Source organism: Haliotis cracherodii, unplaced genomic scaffold (genome assembly GCF_022045235.1).
Source record: "Haliotis cracherodii isolate W230 unplaced genomic scaffold, xgHalCrac1.p SCAF_16, whole genome shotgun sequence".
Classification (NCBI taxonomy): Eukaryota; Metazoa; Mollusca; class Gastropoda; order Lepetellida; family Haliotidae; genus Haliotis; species Haliotis cracherodii.
Window position 1 is genome coordinate 9,483,025 of NW_027266271.1, and position 25,806 is coordinate 9,508,830.

Here is a 25,806-nt window from a genome sequence, read left to right on the forward strand (position 1 = left end):
TCATCATGACTAATTATTGTGCATAAATATATTCAAATTTGTTAGTTTACTGTTTTCATACAAAATATGTTCTTTTGAAGTTTGATTTAACACAGAACTTTACCTATTTGAGGTAAAACCCACATACCCTGATCAAAGCATGCTGTCACCCTCAGAAAAGAAAGTTCTGAGTCATGCCTTTAGTGCCCCCTACCCCCAACACCATCCTCACCTCCACGCCCTACGGGCAAATTGGTCAAAATGTATTTTATAAGCCTAGACATAATGCTATTGTTAGGAGTATTCAAAACATATGGACCTTTCAGGGTTAATAAACATACCCAATCTCTTTGACTAGCACCTTTGTGGGACTAGTACACGTATACTTATACATGTATATGGTTGCTGCTGTAACTTGTAATAAGTTGAAATTTACTGCACATTATGACTAATATATCATAAATCATGTCCAAATATCTTTGTTTTAAGATTTTGTTGAAACATATTAGAGATAAAGTATTTTATACATCTTGTCCTTAAGTGTTGCAATGGATGAATTTATCAAGAGTACGGGTCACTGTGTTCAAGTGTTATACCAAATGTCGGATCAGGTCATTTTCTTCTGTGATGGCTGTCTGTCTCTGAGCGTGAATGGACTTATTTTGCAGCTTGTGTCTGTATGAATGTATGACGTATGTTCAGGGTAAACACAGACATTCAAACACTGACACCATATACTCCCACTGAATGCGGTGAAGACTAACAGCACGTCGATGTAGGGGGCTGGTACGTGTGTTAGTACATGTACTTAGGAGGACTCAGGCACAAAGGTAGGTCCTAGTACGCTCCCACTGGGTATCGGGGCCATAGCAGGGTTACCGTTAGTATAATTAACATTGCATTGTTTTGTTATTTAGAATTACCATGAGTCCGATTATAAGATATTCTTGTGTGGGGGAGGGGTGCTTCTGAAAAAAGCTCCCAAAAATACGGGAAAAAATATTGGCCTCAGGTTTCACAGGAAAAATACTGCGTTCACTTGACTGTGTCTGAAAATAATGTGATGTGATAATGTTTGTGTGCATATCTTGAAGGGCAAACTGAAAACATACTCCGTCTCAAACAAAACTCCCAGGCACTTCGAAGAATATTAAACGGTCGGTCCCCACACAGTGACGGGCGGTCCTGATAGAATGTGGAGCAGATTTAACATGGGCTCACAACATCTCGTATCGCATTGTCATCTGCACATGCAGCTATTTCCATAACTGAATAATACTGTTTCCCAGACGGTAATAAATCACATGGCTGTGCTAGAGAATGGCATTAATTGTATCTGAAATGTAAGGCACGGTAACAGGCCTTGGAAGCATTAGCTGCTAGTATATTATCTAACAGAGAAGCCAAGTTAGTACCAGTTAATGTATGTAATCTACCAGGCGTGATGTGAGGTGAAGTTGGGGAATTATATAGAATGGGGTGTAAAGTCGCGTTCAAGTTGCACTTAAATGGCAGCGTGCGTGCGTGCGTGCGTGCGTGCGTGCGTGCGTGCGTGTTATAGTTAGTGCTTGCCCACGGAGATACCATGCAGCAGTTTAACATGGATACCCCACTCAGACACAGTTTACTGCCTTCGAGTCGACCAGTCCTTCTTGTATTCCCTTAATAACTAGCACCAGGCAGGGTAACAACAGGTACCGTCTTTAAACGTCTTTTGGTATGACGCAGTTGGGGATCGGTCCACGGACCATGCGTTCTCTGTATTATTCGTGTATAATACGTGTGTTATATGCATCCTTAATTATGGGAAATTAAATTCTGGAAAAATATATTTGTGGTATATAAACATTTCAGGCTGTCAGCATAAACCACGACATTTACAATCTTTCAACTCTGTTGTTTTTCGCCAAAACAATATTCTAATAAGAGAGCGCCCTGGGCGCTTATTATGTCGAATACGGTAGGTCCACAGCGACATATGCTGGTCGTAGTGATGACTTAATGGATCGGGTGGTCAGGTTCGCTGACTTAATGGATTGGGTGGTCAGGTTCGCTGACTTAATGGATCGGGTGGTCAGGTTCGGTGACTTAATTGCTCGTCATCGTACCCCGATGGTCGTTGCTCTCAATATCAATCAAATCCGACAAATAGATGGAATATTGTTGGCATTGAAAGAACAAACAAAGGATTGCCACTAGGTCCTAATTCGCCTTTGCATCTCTTTACAATTTCTTCTTACCACTAACTGCAATGGCCCGTAGGCGACCAGCGGGATCAGGTGGTCAGACTCGCTGACTTAGTAAATGCATGTCATCGTATCCCAATTAGTGAATGAGTATGGTTTTACGCCGCTATTAGCAATATTCCAGCAATATCATCCATGTGGGGAATCGAACCAGGGTCTTCGGCGTGACGAGCGAACGCTTTAACCACTAGACTACCCCACCGCCCCGTATCCCAATTACGTGGATCGATGCTCATGGTGTCAATCACTGGATTGTCTGGTCCAGACTAGATTATTGACAGACCGTCGTAATATAACTTTGATATTGCCGAGTGCGGTGTTAAACAACAAACAAGAGAGAGAGAGAGAGCAGATCTGTATGAGACATTTGAGTGAGTGAGTGAGTATGGCTTTACGCAACTTTTAGCAATATTCCAGCAATATCGCAGGGTATGTGGATGTGGGGGCACTAGAAATGGTCTTCACACATTGTACCCATGTCGGCAATCGAACCCAGGTCTTCGGCGTGACGAGCGAACGCTTTAACGACTAGGCTACCTGACCGCCCCTTGAGTGAGTGAGTGGGTAAGTGAATAAGAGGAAGGGTGAGAACTTGAGTGAATGATATTTTGGGGTATTTCAGTTACGGAAAGCGATTGGAGCGGCATGTGACGATAGTAAATTCAAGCACACGCAATAATAAAACTGCCATTGAAAACCTCTTTGTCTGAAATGTATATCACATGTGTGGCAGCTTCAATAAATTAATTGCGTGGATCGATGCACTTGGTGTCAAGCACTGAATTGTCTCCAAAGTCGATTTTTCACAGACAGCCGTCATGTGAAAGAAACAAACAAACAAATACTACATGAAAGTAAATAATGCATACTTCACACGTAAATCAGCCGGGACAGTTAAAAACATACAAAAGTGAAAAAAAAGGCATCGTTGGCAATTGTAGTTTCGAACCTCCTTGCCTATTAGCCAGGCCCGACATTTCTGGACTTATATGGGATTAGAGTTAGCTCCCCTGTTTGTTTATGTGCTGTTGACGTGCTCGAAGTCCATATCAAAGGTGATTGTTGTTCTAGAAGCTGTAGGTGAAGTCCGTGATTGTGATATATAGGCTACACGTTTTCCACATTGAACATACGTTCTATAAAATTCGATATAAATGTGTATGTTGCTTTTTGACTACGCCTGATATTAATAATAACTTGTTAATCAGCTGTTGATGTGGAACTGGAAATGCAATGTCTGCATCTTTCTAACTCAACGCTCCACTAACACAGTTCGTGAACGAAGCTGTTTGCCCCTCCCCCTCCCCCCCCCCCCCCCCCACCAACACACACACACACATCAAGCACCCCATTCACGATCATTTGGGTCAGGTAGTCTACCCCTTAGAGATAAACATCCTTTCACGATCATTTGGGTCAGGTAGTCTACCCCTTAGCGATAAACACCCTTTCACGATCATTTGGGGGAGGTAGTCTATCCCTTAGCCATAAACACCCCTTTCACGATCATAAGGCCTAAAGGTTTGGCACCACTTCCCAACCAAACACTCCTTTACCATCCGTAGGGTTAGTTGTGAGGTATGGTTTGCTTAGCTGAGAGCTGCAATGGGTCCTAGATATAGGGTCATGTTTTGACTTTTAGGACCTCATCATGGCTCCTGGCTAGGGTTAGCTAGTAATGCCTTAAGTTATGAGACTCTTGAGATGTCGTGAGTTTGGCAAGAAACCATGGCATTTGCTTCAGCGCATCTAACTTTCGACCCGCGAAATGTCATGATCTGAAATTTTGCCCACACATTGATGACGTCATCAAGTATCGCATGCCACATGCCTTGTTGTCATCGGCTCCGTTTCTCATGATTTCTGCCACTGACTTTATGATGAGTCAGAGAAGGAATATTCTGTTGCTGGACAAAAAAGAAGTTATCATAGGCCTGCATTTGAATGGTAAATCTTGCAGAAAATAAGTCAGCTGTTAGATCTAGCCAAGAGCACAGTGCATGGTGTGATTCATCGCTTTAGCGAGAGACGAAGTTTGGAAAATCAGCCACAAACTGGGAGACCGAGGATTCTGATCAACCGTGACAGAGGTGTGTTGATTCACAGTGTCAAAGTCAATAGACAATCATCGCTTACAGAAATTACTAATAACTTCAATGAAAACAGGCCTTCTACTGTTTCCAAATAAACTGTTCAGTGTGAAGTATATCATGAAGGCTAGCACAGAAGGATTGTTCGCAAACACATCAGAATTTGAGAGTTCAACAGGAAAAAAGGAGTTTCTTGGTGCCGATCTTAACTGAGAACGCCAATTATTGGATTCTGGGATTAGGTGGTGTTTAATGATGAATCTAAGATAGAAATCGGGACTGACAACCGTATTAATGTGTGGAGAAAGGTGGGAGAAGACTGGTACCCAGGATGCCTCAGTCACCCCTTGGCAAATGTCTGAGTGTTATGCTTTGGGGATCCATAACGTTTGAGGCTGTTGGGACATTTACATTCCTGGAAGGGTGGGTAAATGCCCAGAAATATCAAGAAGTGTTGGAGGAAAATTTGTGGCCAGTAATTGCTTGACATTTTCCTAACAGTTCTTTCATCTTTCAAAATGACAATGCTCCCATTCACTGTGTACGGTCCATGGTCAATATAAAATTTAAAAACAACTCAACAACCAAATTCAGTTACTCACGTGGCCGGCACAGTCTCCAGATATGAACATTATAAGAAAAAGAGGGTTGAAAACACGTGTTCATGACATCGACGCTTATGAAGATCTTCAAGAAGAGATTCGTGACATATGGGAATCTTTGACTGTTGATAACATCAAAAGCTGATACAAGAGCATTCCAAGCAGGATTTTAATTTAAGAGTATACACTGTAAAGGGCTACATCACCAAATATTAGGTAGATCTATGTCCATTTGTCCTGAACAAATTACGCTTCCGGGGTCATGACGTCACTCAAGTGTCCATTAATTTCTGGCACAGTGCTGTACCTCACATCTTTCACGAATTAATTCAATGTAATTTGAGGGAAAATCTGTACAATTTTTAAATATCACTTTTTGAGTTTGGTTGAGAAAATAGGCTTCAGAGCATGTGCATCAAGGTGAACATTCAGTTACTGTTCACTGAGTAAACTGATTATATGTGACTGCTCGATATCTATGTTTGACCTTATACACGTTGTGGTACTTTGCTTTGCTAAGTTAACATCAAGTGGCATACCGGGCACCATACTAGACTATGATGGTTCCTGTTGATTTTATATGTAAAACTTAATGGAAAAACAGGTGAACTTCAATACCTATAGTCAATATTTTACCACCTGTGTTTAGCAGAAAATATTCATAGGTTTACATATATGGCAGCCAGGAGTTACCTCCCTTATCCCAACAAGCACCATCCTGAAAAAGATTTTACTGTTCCTGGCTTAGTGCTTTTTGTCAACAGACGGTGGCTGAGGCTGACATTTAGTCCCAAGAAATAAAGTTGTTGACTGCATTAGTATATATCTACAAAATAAGCATGTAGAACATGTACCATATTTCAGGCTAGAGCTGATGCAAACTAGACTTGCCAAATCAGAATTGAGTTAACCCCTTTTTTAATTTTTTCTCTAGGGTCTGGGAGACAGACTAACATTGGCCAAAAAATGTACAAACCTGAACCATGTTTGTAATAGGTGCGCATACATACCATCCTTTATTATGAAAGTAAATAATGTAAGCGTGGTTAGTGCATGGATTTGAACAGATGGGTAAGGACACTTGTTTCATGGTGAGAATGTTTTTTCTGCACATGGTTAAAAACACCTTGACACAATATTTCATTCAATAAATACACTGTCATTTAATATACACAGCGTTTTAACATGTCATTACATCAGTTAGATGTAATACAAATTAGATAGCTTATGAGCTTATGATACAGTTAATTACAAGGGGTGATAACTCCTTGGTCATGTTGATTGAATGAGTACCGGTACTTACAAATAATGTAATTGTAGTACAGGAACGGATGTCTTAATGTAATAGGCATGTCCGATTCAATAGATGTGATACACAATAGCACACAAAAATATATACGGATTTCCTGCCCTACGTATGACACAAGGGTTCAAATGTCAACAGTGCTGCTAAGTCAGATGACCGCCTCTGTGACAGCGTAAAGTCGGGGGTCCGATCCCCAGCCATGTCATGCCAATAGACATTAAAAAATGGTACTTGTTGTTACCCTGCCTTGCTCTCAGCATTAAGGGGCTAAAACAAGGACTGGTTGGCTCGGAGTCTGTATACTGTGTCTGAATGGGGTATTCAATTTTAAACTGTCACATGTTATCTCAGTGGGATAGCACTAAAAAATTGGCATCATTCTGAGCTGGAAAAAGCAGCCACTGATGATAAGTCATCACTGTGCGGGAGTGTATGGTGTGATGCTAAGTCATCACTGTGCGGGAGTGTGTGATGTGATGCTAAGTCATCAGTGCTTCTGAGTGTGTGATGTGATGCTAAGTCATCTATGTGCGTGAGTGTATGGTGTGATGTGATGCTAAGTCATCACTGTGCCGGAGTGTGTGATGTGATGCTAAGTCATCACTGTGCCGGAGTGTATGGTGTGATGCTAAGTCATCACTGTGCGGGAGTGTGTGTTGTGATGCTAAGTCATCACTCTGCGGGAGTGTATGGTGTGATGCTAAGTCATCACTGTGCCGGAGTGTGTGATGTGATGCTAAGTCATCACTGTGCCGGAGTGTGTGATGTAATGCTAAGTCATCACTGTGCCGGAGTGTGTGATGTGAAGCTAAGTCATCACTGTGCGGGAGTGTGTGATGTGATGCTAAATCATCACTGTGCCGGAGTGTGTGATGTGATGCTAAGTCATCACTGTGCCGGAGTGTGTGATGTGATGCTAAGTCATCACTGTGCCGGAGTGTGTGATGTGATGCTAAGTCATCACTGTGCCGGAGTGTATGATGTGATGTGATGCCAAGTCATCACTGTGCCGGAGTGTGTGATGTGATCCTAAGTCATCACTGTGCCGGAGTGTGTGATGTGATGCTAAGTCATCACTGTGCCGGAGTGTGTGATGTGATGCTAAGTCATCACTGTGCCGGAGTGTGTGATGTGATGCTAAGTCATCACTGTGCCGGAGTGTGTGATGTGATGCTAAGTCATCACTGTGCCGGAGTGTATGATGTGATGCTAAGTCATCACTGTGCCGGAGTATATGGTGCAATGCTAAGTCATCACTGTGCCGGAGTGTGTGATGTGATGCTAAGTCATCACTGTGCCGGAGTGTGTGATGTGATGCTAAGTCATCACTGTGCCGGAGTGTGTGATGTGATGCTAAGTCATCACTGTGCCGGAGTGTGTGATGTGATGCTAAGTCATCACTGTGCCGGAGTGTGTGATGTGATGCTAAGTCATCACTGTGCCGGAGTGTGTGATGTGATGCTAAATCATCACTGCTTCTGAGTGTGTGATGTGATGCTAAGTCATCACTGAGGCAGAATGTGTGGTGCAATGCTGTCATCATTGCGCCTGAGTGTGCACCTCTGTCTACTCCTTTAAATACCCATAGTCAAGCAGCTCCCTAGCCATAAAGTCTCGTGATCTCTATATGTAGATGGTCATTCAAGTAATCATTCTTAATTATTACAAATGTGTTTCAGATTCAAGATGTATATAAAGATAATAATCATCAGCTTGCTTGTGTTGCTGTTTCAACATTGTGTCAAGATATAGTGAGTATTGTTTTTTTCTCTCTGTGTAATATAGCTCTCTGACTATGATGCCCATGTCCTCCAAGGTTCAAAATTCCTTCAGATCGCTTGTGTTCTGGTGGGAGAGCGGAATGTCCAGCGTCCGATCCCCAAAAGGCATTACAAGGTGGTACTTGTTGTTACCCTGCCTGGTGCTAAGAGTCTTAAACAAGGACTGGTCGACTCGGAGTCAGTAGACTGTGTCTGAGTTGGGCATTCATGTTAAACTGCGGCTGTGGCTATATGGGTTTTCCAGTTGTAATTTAGAAACTATTCCCTCTTCTTTTTTAATAAGATTGATAATATGCTTTTCTTTTTTCATATCTGGGGGCACGGGTGGCCCAGTCGTCTAAGGCGCCGCAATTCGCTGTGCAGAGTTGCATCCCTTGGGCATGCCAGATACCTATGATTATAGGTTCGAATCCCGGTTCGCCCCGATTATGTTTCTAGGCCTGTCAGCACCATACCCATGATCATGGGTTTCACCGAAGTGTTAAACGGCTGAGACCTGCATCACTTCGGGCTTTCCTCCCACATTAAGCTGACACGCCACGATGTAACTGTAATACTGTTAAAAGTGGTGTTAAACTCAACTCACTCACTCACTCACTGTGATAACCACAAGGCAGTATTTGAGGTTGGTACAGTTGTCACACTGAGACCCCCATTGTTTATTACTGAGTGTCTCAAGGACTTGCAAACGTAGAAACTAAGGTATGAATGATTTGTGACATGTATTTCAGAATGAATGTCTGTTTCTTATTTCAGTTTCCTGATGGGTTTTAACAAGCATATATTCAACCATTACCCAGGCCCTTGTCATCAAGTGGAAGGAATGGGTATGGATAAATATTGGATCCTGTGGTATTTTCTTAAACAGCTTCTGTGAGTGATGGGGTTTTACACCGCTTTAAATAATATACCAGTAATTTCAGGGCAGGGTACCCCAGAAATAGGCTTCACACTGGCAGGGAAATCTTATACCAGTAGGCTTCCCCTCATCTTTCCGAGGCAAGGGAGTTAACTGACTGCATGAGTCCCGTTTCCACCCTAGCCGAACTACGCTGGAATTTTGGGGCTCGATCATAGCACCTCCGCTGACTATTATAAAAGAATCGACTTTCACTTTGTGTGAAATCATTGGAGTGAGGGCCCCGCTATGAGTATCAGAGCTTCACAGAAATCTAAGAGCCAGTCAGTATTAGACATTGGCACTAGTCCTGTAGTCTTTGCCAAACTGCCCAATAGTTATGGTGTCATGAGGACAAGTAGACACTCTTCTCGAGACTCGACCCGCGAAGATCCGGGGTAGAATAGGTCTTAAGCAACCCATGCTTGTCGTAAAAGGCGACTATCCTTGTCGTGAGAGGCGACTTACGGGATCGGGTGGTCCGGCTCGCTGACTTGGTAGAAGCATGTCATCGATCCCAATTGCGTGGATTGATGCTCAATCACTGGATTGTCTGGTCCAGACTTGATTATTTACAGACCGCCGTCATATAGCTGGAATATTGCTGAGTGTGGCGTAAAACAATAAACCAACCAACCAACTTCTCGAGACTCACCTTTGCCCAATGGTGTAAGGATTCCTCTTGTTCCCATCACATGGTCCAGACTTGATTATTTTAAAGGACACTGTAATTTAGCTGGAATATTGCTGACTGCAACAACATTCATACACTCACTTATTTATGTTTTTAGATTAGAAAATGGATTCCTGAAATCCTCTAAACATGTTAAAATTAGCATTTTTACAGTTAAGGTGCTAATAATATGAACACATCTGATCAAAAATGTCCTATTTTCTTAAATTTTGTAGATTTAGTGGACCATAAGAAGCCCTTGCCATACCTTGTCCTTTTAAATGTTTCTGATTAGAAAGTGACTCAGTTTTATGGGAGGGTCTTTTGTGTTCAGTGGTGGATAGTGGGAATTGATGCACATGCATTTAGAAGTGGTATAGACAGTCATTGGGGTGGAAATTAACCAAGATTGTCTACTAGCTCGAATAGCGACAAAATGTCTCTGTAACACCAAAATGTTTGAAATGATATTTGCCCTAAGGATACCTTCAACATTAGGCCCACTCTAGCGGCCTTGTGCTAATTTCTGTCCCTGTTAAATATCCCTAATAATTATGATAATATATCACTTAATTTGTTTATGGTTTAAAGCCACTCTCAGCAATATCTCAGCTTTATGATAGTGGCCTGTAAATAAAATATCTGATTGTATGAGCAGTGTATAACACATTTGTGGTCACCTGTGAAGATCTGGGTTAGAATAGGTCTTCAGCAACCCATGCTTGTCCCCTCGAAAATCTGGGTTAGAATAGGTTTTCAGCAACCCATGCTTGTCCCCGTGAAGATCGGGGTAGAATTGGTCTTCAGCAACCCATGCTTGTCCCCGTGAAGATCGGGGTAGAATTGGTCTTCAGCAACCCATGCTTGTCGTAAAAGGTGACTATACTTGTTGGGTGGTCAGGCTCACTGACTTGGTTGATGCATGTCATTGTTTCCACATTGCGTAGATCGCTGCTCATGATACCAATCACTGGATTCTCTGGTCCAGACTCGATTATTTACAACCCGCCGTCATATAGCTGGAATATTGCTGAGTGTGGTGTTAAAAAAACAAGCAAACAAGCAAAAGTTTGAGGTGTGATGACACACAATCAATCAACCATGTGTCTGACCACCCACTCCTTTTCATCACTGACCAGGGGGCACGGGTGGCCCAGTCGTCTAAGGCGCCGCGATTCGCTGTGCAGAGTTGCGTCCCTTGGGCACGCCAGAAACCTATGATTGCGGGTTCAAATCCCGGTTCGCCCCAATTATGTTTCTAGGTGGGTTTCACCGAAGTGGTAAACGTCTGAGACCTGCATCACTTCGGGCTTTCCTCCCACATTAAGCTGACATGCCGCGATATGACTGGAATACTGTTAAAAGCGGCGTTAAACCCAACTCACTCACTCACTCATCACTGACCAGCATAGGTGCATATGACCTATTGCAACTGGACTCCCCTCTTGTCCTGCCCAGTAATGTGTCTATGCATTCATACGCTGATGGACGTTTCCTGTTATTTTTAGGTTTTGGATCAGAAGACATGCACATGTTGCCAAATGGGATGACATTTATTACATCAGTAAGTTTGTAAGAAGTTGTAAGTATTCGGGATTCAGGATTTATCTAGACCTGCTCAGGCCAATATTTGTCCAGGAATCTTCTACAAACATCAGAAGAATGATCAAATTGGAATGAAAAGTGTCCCAATTCGTGTTGATGTGATCATGACGATGTTACCCTATATGTCGAGGTGACTTGTGTTTCACCAATAGGCGCAATAGAGAGGAAGAGTCATAAATGATTTGTTCTACATTATTTCATTGCAATAAAAATGTTAATATCGCGACCGGGAGGCTTGCTGACTCGGTTGATACATCTTGTATCCCAATTGCTTGGATCGATGCTCATGATATCAGTCACTGGATTGTCTGGTCTACACTCGATTACTTACACACCTCCATATAGCTGGAATATTGCTGAGTATTGAGTTGAAATCAAACAAACACAGACAATCTTGAAATAGAATGTTAAAATACTTCTGAATTTCAGAAAATAGAAAAATTGTCTGTCAAGGGCACTCTGTTTGAAGTCCTAGATAAATCCCTGACTTATCAAGAATATGCAGTGAAGACTTGCATCTCTATGGTTAAATTCTGTAAGGGTAGAATGTTCTTTGCCTTTCCCTGTTAAGCATAAGAAGGAATTATATATTCTTTTGCATTTGATCGGGTATTTTGCCTCATGCAGGACTTGTGTTGGGGGTATCAAGATGTTTTTCTCTTTTCTCAACATATTGTTGGATACCACAGGCAGTTTTCAAGGGGATGGAGAGGCAAAGGACATGCTTCCCTAGAGCAATGTGTTTCTTTCAATAATTTATTAGCAGTATGTTTACCTTAAGCGTATGGTTGCAGGGATTCCGACAATCTGAAAACCCACGACACTTTGAGAAGTTTTATGCACAAAACAACATCAGGGGGAGGATCTACTTGTTCAACATGAAGAACCCCAGGAAGGTGGTGCAGGAGATGACGCTGTCGTCCACGGAGGACTTTGACAAGGACAAGCTGCAGCCTCACGGCATCAGTGCTTGGGAGGACAAGACGTCGGGTGAGTTTAGGGTGTCTTGTTGATGTACAGGATATAAACTCCCACCTCATGGCATCAGTGCTTGGAAGGACAAGACGTCGGGTGAGTTTAGGGTGTATTGTTGATGTACAGGATATAAACTCCCACCTCATGGCATCAGTGCTTGGAAGGACAAGACATCAGGTGAGTTTAGGGTGTATTGTTGATGTACAGGGTATAAGCTCTCGCCTCATGGCATCAGTGCTCGGGAGGACAAGACGTCAGGTGAGTATAGGGTGTCATGTTGATGTACAGGATATAAGGTTCTGCCTCACGGCATCAGTGCTTGGGAGGACAAGACGTCGGGTGAGTTTAGGGTGTCATGTTGATGTACAGGATATAAGGTTCTGCCTCATGGCATCAGTGCTTGGGAGGACAAGACGTCGGGGTAAGTTTAGGGTGTCGTGTTGATGTACAGGATGTAAGGTCCAGTCTCACGGCATCAGTGCTTGGAAGGACAAGACGTCAGGCGAGTTAAGGGTGTCTTGTTGATGTACAGGATATAAACTCCCGCCTCACGGCATCTGTGCTTGAGAGGACAAGACGTCGGGTGAGTTTAGGGTGTCTTGTTGATGTACAGGATATAAACTCCCGCCTCACGGCATCGGCGCTTGGGAGGACAAGACGTCAGGTGAGTTAAGGGTGTCGTGTTGATGTACAGGACAAGCTGCAGCCTCATGGCATCACTGCTTGGGAGGACAAGACGTCGGTGAAGATTAGGGTGTCGTGTTGATGTACATGATATAAGGTTCTGCCTCACGGCATCAGTGCTCGGGAGGACAAGACGTCAGGTGAGTATAGGGTGTCGTGTTGATGTACAGGATATAAGGTTCTGCCTCACGGCATCAGTGCTCGGGAGGACAAGACATCAGGTGAGTAAAGGGTGTCGTGTTGATGTACAGGGTATAAGCTCTCGCCTCATGGCATCAGTGCTCGGGAGGACAAGACGTCAGGTGAGTATAGGGTGTCGTGTTGATGTACAGGATATAAGGTTCTGCCTCACGGCATCAGTGCTCGGGAGGACAAGACATCAGGTGAGTAAAGGGTGTCGTGTTGATGTACAGGGTATAAGCTCTCGCCTCATGGCATCAGTGCTCGGGAGGACAAGACGTCAGGTGAGTATAGGGTGTCATGTTGATGTACAGGATATAAGGTTCTGCCTCACGGCATCAGTGCTCGGGAGGACAAGACGTCAGGTGAGTAAAGGGTGTCGTGTTGATGTACAGGGTATAAGCTCTCGCCTCATGGCATCAGTGCTCGGGAGGACAAGACGTCAGGTGAGTATAGGGTGTCATGTTGATGTACAGGATATAAGGTTCTGCCTCACGGCATCAGTGCTCGGGAGGACAAGACGTCAGGTGAGTAAAGGGTGTCGTGTTGATGTACAGGATATAAGGTTCTGCCTCACGGCATCAGTGCTCGGGAGGACAAGACGTCAGGTGAGTATAGGGTGTCATGTTGATGTACAGGATATAAGGTTCTGCCTCACGGCATCAGTGCTCGGGAGGACAAGACGTCAGGTGAGTAAAGGGTGTCGTGTTGATGTACAGGGTATAAGCTCTCGCCTCATGGCATCAGTGCTCGGGAGGACAAGACGTCAGGTGAGTATAGGGTGTCATGTTGATGTACATGATATAAGGTTCTGCCTCACGGCATCAGTGCTCGGGAGGACAAGACGTCAGGTGAGTAAAGGGTGTCGTGTTGATGTACAGGATATAAGGTTCTGCCTCACGGCATCAGTGCTCGGGAGGACAAGACGTCAGGTGAGTATAGGGTGTCATGTTGATGTACAGGATATAAGGTTCTGCCTCACGGCATCAGTGCTCGGGAGGACAAGACGTCAGGTGAGTATAGGGTGTCATGTTGATGTACAGGATATAAGGTTCTGCCTCACGGCATCAGTGCTTGGAAGGACAAGACGTCAGGTGAGTTAAGGGTGTCGTGTTGATGTACAGGATATAAGGTTCTGCCTCACGGCATCAGTGCTTGGAAGGACAAGACGTCAGGTGAGTTAAGGGTGTCGTGTTGATGTACAGGACAAGCTGCAGCCTCATGGCATCACTGCTTGGGAGGACAAGAAGTCCCTGTTCTATAATGAACAATATGAATCCCAGTTCTGTACCTGAACATTACCTGAATCCCCTCTCTGTAATGAAGAACATGAATCCTTTTTCAGTAAAGAACATTATATGACTCCATGTTCTGTAAGGCAGCAGTTTGAAGGTACATGTATTAGAACAAGTCACTATGGGCAGCAGATTTTTTATTCTTTTTCACATGTAGCTGTTGAAGTTTATGCACATGACAAGGCTTAACTACAGTACATATTTCTGTATGATTCTGCTGACAAAATAATAAATTAATTTACTCTCAGGCACAGTGTACCTATTTGTTGTCAACCATGAACGGGACGGACAGGAGAAGATCGAGAAATTCCAGGTGTCGTTTGATAAACTTGCACTGCAGCATGTGAAATCCTACTACGGTGATCCAACACTGAAACAGTAAGTATTGTTCTCATAACACATGGGACACCTCAACTGTCACCAACCTCAAACTTTATAGATAACAACTTCTGGTTTATTGCATAAAGCGACGTTCCAGTGTTGATATGCAATAAGCCAGAAGTTATTTCCATAAAGTTTTACATTTTCTTATTTCTTCAAGAACTTCTTGAATGCCAATTAAACAAGGTCACACTTTTTAAATTTTATGGTTCACAGAATTATTCTAGCTTTTCCACACCTGGATTGCTTGAATAGACCATGATTGATCACACCTTCATTGCTTGAATAGAAGACAAGCCACACCTGGATTACTTGAATAGATCATGATTGATCACACCTTCATTGCTTAAATAGATTATGATTGATCACAGTTTCATTGCTTAAATAGATTATGACAAGCCACACCTGGATTACTTGAATAGATCATGACAGACCACACCTGGAAAGCTTGAAAAGACCATGATTGATCACACCTGGATTGCTTGAATTAAAAACTGTGTACACATGGATTTTGTGAATAGATGACAGATCACGCCTGGATTGCTTGAATAGACCATGATTGATCACACCTGGAAAGCTTGAATAGACCATGATTGTTCACACCTAGATTGTTTGAATAGACCATGATTGATCACACCTGGATTACTTGAATAGACCATGATTATTCACACCTGGAAAGCTTGAATAGACCATGATTGATCACACCTGGATTGCTTGAAAAAAAGACTGTGTACACATGGATTTTGTGAATAGATGACAGATCACGCCTGGATTGCTTGAATAGACCATGACAAATCTCACTTGGATTACTTTTGGCATAGATAATATAAAAGTATAGGTTAACAGCAAGAAGTCATAGAAGAGGTAATTGAAACATATTTATCTGAAACATGTTAATCTTCTCGCAGGGTAAATGACATTGTTGCCACCAGTGAAGACAGCTTCTTCTACACCAACTACCTGACAACTTCGAGCTACATTGGCCGGATACTGGAAACCCTTGCCCTGATGCCGTGGGCAGATGTGGGCTACTTCGATGGTACCCGCATATCGCATAGTGGCTGATGGGATCATGATGGCTAATGGTATTCAGATGTCCGGAGATGGAAGGTGAGAACATCCTTGGTTGTTGTTAAGGAATCTTCGAAATTGAAAATGGTAGAATTAGCAGTCCAGTTTAAAAGCTACCTGTGTGGTCTGGCTCTTTACCAAAGCCATCTCACCTTATTTTATGTGAGTGAGTGTGGTTTATGCTTTTTTTTAGCAATATTCCAGCAAGATCACAGGGGAGGAAACTAGAAATAGGTTTTACACATTGTTCCCTTGTGGGGAATCGAACCTGGGCTTTTGGTGTGACGAGCGAACACCTTGACCACTAGGCTACCTCACCCCCCCTTATTTTATGTTATATGTGTTGTCTTATATCAGTGATCCATATCCTTCCGTTTGTTACAGGTTCGTGTATGTTGTTGCCAGTTTGGGCCATGAGTTGAGGATATACGAGAGAAGAAACGATAACTCTTTACACTTGAGAGAGGTAGGTTCAACCTTTAAATCAGTTGGGAGAAAGTACTTAACTCAGCTATAATATTTGCCACAACAGGTCTAGTGTGTGAAGATACTGGGCACAGAAGAAGATAGTAGGGATGATCCCAGGTGTAACAGTGGCTGTGGAATCTGATTGGTCAGATGCATGGATCAGATCCTCATAACTGTCACTACCGATCATGGAAGAGCCCCTTCAGTGTAGTCCTGTTACCAGCACCACCAGTCATCTAGAGAATGAGTTTACTGTGTGGTAACAGTCCAGTAATAAGAGACCGCCTCCATGGTGTAGTGGTAGAGCGTTGGTCCAGACAGTGGAAGGTCTGGGTTTCAATCCCATGCTGCGTCATACCAAAAGATGTTAAAAGATGGTACTTGTTGTTACCCTGCCGGGCGCTTGTTATTAAGGAGCTAAAACAACGACTGGTCGGCTCGGAGTATAATGTGTCTGAGTGGGGTATTCATGTTAAACTGCAGCATGGTATCTCAGTGTGCTGGCATTATAAATCTGCATCAGTCCGAACTAGTACAAGCAGCTACACGCTCACGTACATGCAGGTCGCTATATCAGTGCAATAATCTTGGATGTGATGTGGTCCAGACTTGATTATTTACAGACTGCTGTCATATAGCTGGAATATTGCTGAGTGCGGTGTTAAACAACAACCCAACCAACCAACGTTAAACCCCATTTCAACTCACCTCCAATAAGAAAACACAAATGCAACTAAACCCCATCAAAATTCCTATGTCTGTATTGAATATTATTTTTTGTTTAATTAAAACAATACTGCTATGGTGTTTAGTTGTGTATACCACTCACAATGGGATTCATTCATTTATGTATATAATGATCCAATGTTGAATCACTAAGCTGAGTTTATATCTCATGTTGGTAATATGCAATACGCTTCAACATTATCCTATTTTGGCAGTTGCATCATGAAAAAATAAAGGAAAAATATATTTACAGCCTGTATTTCTAAAAGTGTATGTTCTTTTTTTGCCAGATCTATCCCCTTCACTCAGCTCCTGACAATATTATAGTTGATCCTGTGACAGGCGACCTCTACATAGGGCTCCACCCCATTGGCTACCAGTGTATGGCTCACCTTGATGACCCTTCTGTCAGGGCTCCGTCACAGGTAATTATAACCTACGGTGATAGAGTCAGGTTAGCTTTACAGGTGTGGTATGCAATGTCAGATCTGTAGGCATTGTTGGTAGAATAGGTCCACAGTACCCCTGCTATTTATGGTAGGTCCCTATTTTAGGTCCCAAGTACCTCTGACTTTTGTTGTTGGGAAGGATTGATCCACTGTAACCCTGACTTTTATTGTAGGGTAGAATAGGTCCCCAATATCTCTGACTTTTATTGTTATTTGGAATAGGTCCCCAGTATCTCTGACTTTTATTGTTATTTGGAATAGGTCCCCAGTACCTCTGACTTTTATTGTTATTTGGAATAGGTCCCCAGTACCTCTGACTTTTATTGTTATTTGGAATAGGTCCCCAGTATCTCTGACTTTTATTGTTAGGTAGAATAGGTCCCCAGTACCTCTGACTTTTATTGTTATTTGGAATAGGTCCCCAGTACCTCTGACTTTTATTGTTATTTGGTATAGGTCCCCTGTACCTCTGACTTTTATTGTTATTTGGAATAGGTTCCCAGTACCTCTGACTTTTATTGTTAGGTAGAATAGGTCCCCAGTACTTCTGAATTTTATTGTTATTTGGTATAGGTCCCCTGTACCTCTGACTTTTATTGTTATTTGGAATAGGTTCCCAGTACCTCTGACTTTTATTGTCAGGTAGAATAGGTCCCCAGTACCTCTGACTTTTATTGTTATTTGGAATAGGTCCCCAGTACCTCTGACTTTTATTGTCAGGTAGAATAGGTCCCCAGTACCTCTGACTTTTATTCTTATTTGGAATAGGTCCCTAGAACCTCTGACTTTTATTGTTTAGTAGAATAGGTCCCCAGTACCTCTGACTTTTATTGTTATTTGGAATAGGTCCCCAGTACCTCTGACTTTTATTGTCAGGTAGAATAGGTCCCCAGTACCCCTGACTTTTATTGTTGGTTATATTAGACTTTCTGGCAGGGTAGAATAGATCTCCAGTTGCCCAGATTGGTGTGTCAGGTCAGACTAAGCATTATATTGTATGGAGCATACATTTATACACACACTAATCTGTCTACACAAAGATAAGATCATTGCCTAAGATGCAGTTGTTTATTATGTCAGCCTGGTCAGCTTTAAGATGCGAATAAAATGAAAGACATGCCAGTAATCTATTTAAATCTATTTAAAGAATAATAGTCTTGGTTGTCAGGCACTGCCCACATCATCTTTAAGTTTGCTGCATGTTTTGTTTTTATTTCCATTTATAAAAACAGTAGTCAAATTCTGTATTCCAATATTTTACTCATCAAGGAATACATTTATGTAGGGAGGCCCTTTCCCAGGTTGATTGTACACAACTGTTTATTTGCTCACATACTAGTTTGAACAACCAAAAGAAAAAAAAGACACCAACCACCCGCACCATATTTTTAAAATCCATTGCCTGAGAACCAATACTTTTATTTTTCTAAGCCTAAGAAAACATTTTTATGAATGTCAACTTCTCTTTTATGAGGAACACAAGGTTTCGGAGCATATATATAAGTAGTAAAGAAGTTGACGTCCATAAATTCTCATCCTTATGTGTATCACTTCTAAATGCCCTTCAAAGACATGATAATCTATTTAAACAAAACACTCTTGTAGTGGAGATGTGTTTCAAACCTTACTTTTTGTTTCAGGTCCTGCAGATCAAGCTGAAGGATGGCTCTGTGTCTTCTGTGACAGAACTGTTCGTTGATGACGGAAACCTGATATCAGCATCAACTGTGGCAACTGTTTACAACAAGAAGATGCTGATTGGCTCTTTCCTCGACAAGCTAGTTTATTGTGATGTTGACGTGCCCCTCTAGAAATGTGACGGATACTTTATTCCATTCTGATATTTTTTTTATCCTTTGGAAATTGTTTTGACTAAGTTTTTAACTCATAGGTTGGGGTTTGAAAAAAAAGAATTTTACATTCAAAAGTCTATATTTTGTCAATGACTTCATTGACTTGTTTGTGTACATATTATGTTTGCTATCTAATTCTTTGGAATTACGCTCCTAATTATTCTGCAAATCTCACACAGCAACCATAATTCTTTAATAATTGACTCGATTTCATTTCTTGATCAGTTTCCTCATCTCCCATGCCTCAAGCTCTAGATGTGAAAAGACGTGCGTGCCATGACATTCCTCCTCTTGCATAATAGTAGCATTACCTTCCTCATCTGCCATGCCTGAAGCTCTAGATGTGAAAAGACGTGCGTGCCATGACATTCCTCCTCTTGCATAATAGTAGCATTACCTTCCTCATCTGCCATGCCTGAAGCTCTAGATGTGAAAAGACGTGCGTGCCATGACATTCCTCCTCTTGCATAATAGTAGCATTACCTTCCTCATCTGCCATGCCTGAAGCTCTAGATGTGAAAAGACGTGCGTGCCATGACATTCCTCCTCTTGCATAATAGTAGCATTACCTTGACTCTTGTCTGTTTCTACAACAGATCAGGAAGATACTTCTAGTTATTTACGTTTATATTTGATTTTAACTGCCAGATTTATATACATGTAAGTGTACTTTGTTGTGCATCTGTAAGTCAAAGACTATTTGCAACACACATCTATCTCAAATGTCGGTGCCAGTTTTTAGAAAATGAAAACGTTTGTGTGTGAACGATATTTGCTCAAACTGAAAAGTATGTGACTTTTACCTGTATTATACACAAGTGAAGATTTAATGCAAGAAATATGTTTGTATTGCATATTGCATATGTACAGTATATGAATGTTCTGCATATTTATGAAAGGCATATGTCTGTTCTGTCAGGATTATTTTAAATACTGTAAATCTTGAAATTAACGCGAGCGTGAATTTAATGCGAAAAATGTGAGCGGTCTTTGCTCACATTAATTAACTTCGCATTTCCAAAAGAACCATCATTAATAAGACCGCCTCACTGCAAGCTTGGGATAGCGGAAATACCAACTTGAATATAAACACAAACACGGTTTATTGAGCAGCAGTTGTAACAAGTATATAGCAATGTCATTCAAAGAATAGGAATTACACAATGGGCATCCGGTGAGTTATCACTGCTGGGGTCAAGAGTTCTACCCACTCGTGTCAAGCTTGTTGACACCTTCTCTGCATATCAATCAGTGAACTGTTGTTGGTTCAATTATTTTATTGCCTTTGAACTTCCTTAATGCCAGTCAACATATAAACTTTGTGTAAACTTTTATTGCTTTTATGGAAGTGCTCTACATCAGTGCTAATAAGCGGTGCTATTTGCTGTTTGATTGGATTAAGGTAAGGATATGTATCATTCCACTAGGGATGGGGTGGGGGGAGTCGCATTGATATTGAGTCGCATTTTTGGCTAGGGGTCAGCAGTCATATTAATTTGGAGACGCATTTATTTTTAGATTTACAGTAATAGTATTAATGCAGATAGTTTTTCCAATCTGATTTCGATACGGACATGTATTATTTTCAAGTCCTTTTTTGTCTTTTTTGACTTATCTTTTATATTCTTGATATTCATGGCTTCATGCATTTATAATACGGTGTTCATATTTGAAGTGTTTGTTGTGCTTAATACATTATGCCCTGTGGATTCTGGGTTAGAACCTATGCTTGTCATACAAAGATTAAATGACCCGTAACGATTGGGGGTAGAATAGGCCTTCAGCAAACCATGCTTCCTGTAAGAGGCAACTATGCTTGTCATAGGAGCCGACTGACAGGATCGGGTGGTCGGGCCCGCTGACTTGGTTGATGCATGTCATTGTGTCCCATTTGTGTAGATCTATGCTCATGATGTCAATTACTTGATTGTCTGGTCCAGACTCAATTATGTACAGACCGCCATCATATAGCTGTAATATTACCTAGTGTGATGTCTAACAACAAACAAAAATACAACCAACAACAAATATTAAATGTTTGGGTGATCAGGCTCGGTGACTTGTTTGACTGTTCGTCATCGTACCCTCAGGATTGGGTGTGGCTCATTATGTCAATCTCTGGTTTGTCTTGTCAAGACTCAGTTATTTACAGGATGCTGTCATATTGTTAAAATAGTTTGACATTAAGCAACCTATGGAAAAATAAGTGCTGTGTTCTTTGTTATCTTATCCTAGTTCAGTCGGACATATCGGCAAGAATGGCCCTGTTGTATAAAGTGATGGTAATCAATTACTGAGAGTTGTCCCCCCTTACTCATGACAGTATCTGCTGTTTGTGTGTTCCGAATATATGTCTATATCATGGTCACTTTGAGGTGACACATCATAGCATAACTGAAATCCTGGTTTAAGAATTGTTGACCCCAATATCGGCTTATTGATGATTGCCATGTCTACTGATACAGTAAAATGATTGAAAATATGTGTATATATGTGTATACTTTTGTATATTTGTTAAGCATAACTGGTCACCTACCTACCATATTTGACTAGGTATTAGCTGACATCAGATATAGACCAACCCCTAACTTAACCCTTGAAATCATGACCAATATATTTTCCTTTCAAAACGTAAGATTTTGCCTATGTTTGTCTGACTTTGTCACCATTCTACCATGACAAAATTAAACAAGAACTATTGAATGCTGGCCAAGATATCGAGGAATGCAGTATCAGTAAATTGACATTTGAATAGGTTGTTGATATGAATTAAGGAAACATAGTTAGTAGCCTTTGAACAAAGTTCAGTACTGTATATGGTTAAACATCGGTTATTTTCTTAAGAATGGTCTTTAACTTTGTGTGAGTTCAGTGGACTATGAACCTTCAGAGAGTGAGGGCCAAACTGTATGAACGTCATTCAAGATTACTGCACTTTTATATTGAGATGTGCATGAACGCTTGTGCATCTTCCCCGAGGCAAGGGCATTAACTGACCTTAAAAGTCCAGTTTCCACCCTTGCTGAACTTGGCTGGAATTTCCAGGCTCGATTGAAGCGCTACCAGTGGTCTTTACGAGTCATGTCCCTTCTGTGTTCCTCCTATTGACCAGTCACATTCCACCTCTCATATTACTTGCATTTGCTTAAAGACATCAAGATGATCTGATTGATAATCAAGATCTATATTGTAATGCATTGGGACTTACCTCGCGAAGTGCATCAAATCCCGTGTGCACCTTGAAAACGCCCAGTTGGTAGTACACACGTTTTGCCAATCCTGCAGTCGACGTTGAAATCCATGTTGTTTATGAACTGGATGTTTTGTTTGTTACAGGATTTTGAATTGACAATGCATAGACTAGTCCCGCCAAAATGTAACGCTATAATTGCAGCCTAGGTCTATAGTCAGTTAACTCCCTTGCCTCGGGAAGATGATGTGTGTGTGGCTGCTTGTACTAGTGTGGAAATAGCTTCACTCCCATCCTCAGTAAGCAGCTGGTAATAGGGCATGTAGACTTTTTATACTTTTCATGTCAAGATGTCACCATACAGAACTGTTGGTACATGTTCATTTTCGATCACTTGAGGATTGTTTGACTGTCGACATTTTATTGTATAGCTTGTCCTTTGTAACAAAGTCCAGTCTTGAGGAAACTCAAGTGATGGATAGAATGCATGAATAATGTTTAATGAACATGTTATGGAAACAGCGCTCTGATACACTGTTATCATGACCAGTAATGTACATATGTGCAGAAACTGTATTTTGGCCCAACAAGTCCTTTTGGGTCTCTTCAGACTTTTATTGGCCCGTAATTCCATATTGGCCCCCTTATATGTGTGACTGGGGTGTATTTAGGACAGTTGTTTAATCCTTGTATGTGCTGTGATACTTAAGTACTGATGCAGGACATCAAGTCTTATCCATAATTTATCTTAACACTTGATAATGCAAAATGTTGGAATATATCAATATGGTTTTAGTGAATTTTGAGCTATGAAGCTATCTGTAATACATAAGATGTGAAATCCATGGATGTGTATGATGATGAAAGGATGGTAAAAATGACTTGCTGGGTCCAGAGTCAAGGTGTCAGAGGATGCCCAGCATCATTGCCTTCTTTGAGACCCTCATGTGATAACCGCCTCCACCATGTGTGTTTATTTACTTTGAGACTTAGGGAGTATACATACCCCCCACCCCCATCCCACTCTATTCAAAATCTGCCTCTACAGAGTTGATATTAAGTCAAGTTGCTTCCAAAGTTAAGTCACCATACCCGTGCTCGTGGGTTTCACCGAAGTGGTAAACGTCTTAGACGTGCATCACTTTGGGCTTTCCTCCCACATTAAGCTGACACGCCGTGATATAACTGGAATACTGTTAAAAGCGACGTTAAACCCAACTCACTCACTCACTCACTCACTCACTCACTCCAAAGTTAAGTAATATTCAAACAAGTGTGGTTGGGATAATGCCAACTTTCAAATCTTTGTGTTGCACCTTCTGTTGCACCTTGTGTTGCACCTTCTGTGCAAATCATGGGAAACCACCTGCACATCTGCGTAATGACACTGCAGTTAAACAATTGTTTGAAGTGAACGTGATCAAGTTATAATGATTGCATATACTAGAATTCATAATTCTCTGTAATTTTTTTTCACATTTGTATTACCATGACCGAGTTGCTTCTAGCCTGCTTTAGTTTACACTTAAAGCTGCCAGTGTAATTACCAGATGTGTTTTAGAGCCTTGAAACTTAATTTGATTTGCACAATTATTTCTCTAAATCTTTTATAATAAAAAGATAAAATCTTCTCATAACACTTTGTTATTCATGAATTGGGTTGTGTGTATGATAAAGCAAAATATTATTACTGTTCTATTCGCCCAATGGGGACCTGGGTTAGAACAGGACCCTGGCACTCTTTTTCTTGTGGAAAAAGGTGACTTGGGTTCGGACTCAGCCTCGGTGACTGATTGTGTGTCATTAACCCACGGGTGGCCCAGTCGTCTAAGGCGCCGCAATTCTCTGTGCAGAGTGGTCCCTTTGGCATGCCAGAAACCTATGATTGTGAGTTCGAATCCTGGTTCGCCTCAATTATGTTTCTAGGTTTGTCAGCACCATACCCGTGCTCGTGAGTTTCACCGAAGTGTTAAATGTCCGAGACCTGCATCATTTCAGGCTTTTCTCCCACATTAAGCTGACACGCTGTGATATAACTGGAATACTGTTAAAAGCGGTGTTAAACTCAACTCACTCACTCCCTAAAGGCATGGGATGTTTGTTGATTATATCAACCACTGGTTTATCCGGCTTAAGATTGTGTACAGGATGCCATGTTGGAATATATCTAACTGCAGTGCAAAATAAAATTTTAGTTTGTTTGTTTGTTGTTTAAAGTTGCACTCACCAGTATTCCAGCAATATGACCATGATGTGGTGATGTCAAAAGCTTCCACTGTTTTTACTGATGTCAGGGAGCCTCAACCAAGTCAGGGAGCCTGCACCTTTAGTACACAGTACTGTACTGTCCAGAACACAATAGGCATTCAAGGTGTTCGTTTAGTAAACTAAGTATATTTAATACATGGATCCAAATTAGCTTATATTGTTCTGGATACAGTATGCAAGGTATTTTTACAGTTATGTGTGTCCTACAGACTCATTGACTTGGTTGATGCATGTTATCACTTCCCTAGTCCATGGATCGATGCTCATGATGTCAATCATTGGATTATTTGGTCCAGGTTTGATTTACAGACTGCTGCCTGCTCATATTAAGCCTGTGTATTTAAGTCGTAGTGACTGTACTAACAAGATGAGTTTGGGAGCAATGGAACTAAGTTGTTTTAAAAAAAATATTTCCCGGAGTCTTTCATAATAAAAACACAAGTTCATATCATACGTGATATTATATGTTTGTTGTTTAACGCTGCAATCAGCAATATTCCAGCTATATGATGGCGGTCTGTAAATAATCGAGTCTGGACCAGATCATGAGCATCGATCTACGCATTTTGGATACGATGACATGCATCAACCAAGTCAACGAGCCTCTAATCCCTTAATGGTCATCTTTTACAGCAAGCATGGGCTGCTGAAGGGTTATGGGACGGAACGCCAAATCTGGATTTCAGATCGTCCAGGAAGGTCTAACTCATAAATCGAGGGAATCTGCTGTTGGTACGGAGAGTGCCAATCGAAGATTACCCGTGAGTGCGATGAACCGTGAATGCGTGCCGTGTTATGATATAAACGAGGCATACCGAAATAAGTAGAAATACACTTTATGATATAAACGAGTTATTGACTGTGTTTACAATTGTAGCTAGTGAGTCTACTCACGATGCGAATGTGTTTACATATAAAGCGCTTAAGATCAAAACTATTACAGAGTTATTGACTGTGTTTACAATTGTACCTAGTGAGTCTACTCACGATGCAGATGTGTTTACATATAAAGCGCTTAAGATCCAAACTATTACAGAGTTATTGACTGTGTTTACAATTGCAGGGCGGCTACCCCCTGGATCCGCC

The 25,806-nt window shown here is 41.6% G+C and overlaps 1 pseudogene; it reads left to right on the top strand.

The window, feature by feature from the left end:
* Positions 1-742: 742 nt before the first annotated feature.
* Positions 743-24,082, top strand: LOC139463800 (serum paraoxonase/arylesterase 2-like; annotated as a pseudogene).
* The last annotated feature ends 1,724 nt before the right edge of the window (positions 24,083-25,806 follow it).